Source organism: Neophocaena asiaeorientalis, unplaced genomic scaffold, assembly GCF_003031525.2.
Source record: "Neophocaena asiaeorientalis asiaeorientalis breed wild unplaced genomic scaffold, Neophocaena_asiaeorientalis_V1.1 scaffold507, whole genome shotgun sequence".
Lineage (NCBI taxonomy): Eukaryota > Metazoa > Chordata > Mammalia > Artiodactyla > Phocoenidae > Neophocaena > Neophocaena asiaeorientalis.
This window is the reverse complement of record NW_020175401.1, coordinates 289,906-291,427: the sequence shown is the minus strand read 5'-3', so window position 1 is coordinate 291,427 and position 1,522 is coordinate 289,906. Positions and strand designations below refer to the sequence as shown.

Below are 1,522 nucleotides of genomic sequence, written 5' to 3'. Positions count from 1 at the left end.
CTATCTCCCCAAGGGATGATCAAGAGCCTTAGCAGCCGGACAGAAGCAGAAGGAGACCCCATTGGCTAATAATATAGCAACATCACCCAAACCAAGCCTAAGGTGCTGGTCTGTCTGTGTCCCAAGTCCCACCTTGAACCTGCCTGACTCCATGCATCGTTTTTACATTTCTCCCTACCCGGGGAATACACCATCCATCTCTCCCAAAGCCAGGCCCCACCCACCTGTTGCCATCCTCCTTCTCCATGTACCTGAATGTTCATAACAGCTTTGTTTACAATAGCAAAAAAATTGGAAGCACTCCAAATGTCCATCAACTGGTAAGTTGGTAAATAACAAAATGATTTCATTGTAATATACAAAGTAATATGTTTCTTTGATGATTCCTGAGATCCTAGAGGGACTTTATATGTGCAACTGAAAACAAACCAAGGGACATCAAAGGAAAGAAAAATCAATAGAAACCAAATAGCAGATTCCTAATGTTGACTGATATACACGAGCTTTTCTTTTCACCCGTGAGGAGTAGGACAATAGGAAATCCTTTTAAGAAAAATTGCCAAGCATTTCCAAAACTTGTGATTCAAATATAAATTATATGACAAGGCTGTAACCAACTTCCCTTCATCACTGAAATAAAGAGGTGTAAAGCTTCATTTTGAAACAGAAAATAAAAATGGATGAAAATGAGTTTGAAAATTATGTTGCTCACGTTGCAATTTTGTGTGGTGAGAATGAGTTCCACCATATTGCAATTTTGCTACCACAGGGAACATCGGGATAGAAGGGAATAAAATGCACTAGTGGACAGCATTGTCACCAGAATACTTTTGGATAGTACCTTGTTTCTTATGTGTGTTTACATGAGAAGAAAATGAATACTTATTTTCTTCACAGGCAAACAAGTTTGCCTTAGAAATAGGCTTAGAGGAAATACTTGTCTGGTTAGTTCATTCTAGTCTAGTAAGGGAAATTTTGTGGTGGTTCTTTTTGCTGATCTGTGGGCTTTTTCTCATAGTACAATATAAATATCATAAAAGGAGAACTGTTGTGGCCTCCTATATTTCAAGGTTTCCAATGCCAGCTGGACTGACTTTACTATGACCTTCCATAGATGCCAAGAAAGAAGAGCTAGGGTGGTGGAGTGGAAGATTTTTTGTGTTTTGCAAAAGCAACCCATGGTAAGCTTTTGGTAAATACTTTCTGAACTGAACTGAATTAAATTTTATTTGATAAAAATAATCCTGTCTGATGTTTCCTGAAACTATAATAAGGCAATTCCGTTTCTATTTATTTAGTTGGATATTTATTTAATTAATGATAAGAAGCAGCATAGACGTGTGGGGAAAAACCACTATATACTTGAAGTTAGCGGATTCAATTCTAAATGCAGTTTAGTTATTAGCTCATTTGAGACTTTGAGTACATTAACTCTGATACTCTGTGACTGTATACAAAGCACAGAGACCTGCCCTTGGTTCCCTGGTTCTTTTGGCATCTGAATATTTTAAGGCTCAGTGCA

At 37.7% G+C, this 1,522-nt stretch overlaps 1 protein-coding gene across 2 annotated transcripts in view; it reads right to left on the bottom strand.

Annotated features, from left to right (window-relative positions):
* The window catches only part of CYBB (cytochrome b-245 beta chain), a 35,734-nt gene that overhangs the window by 10,969 nt on the left and 23,243 nt on the right, over positions 1 to 1,522 (bottom strand). The window lies entirely within an intron of this gene.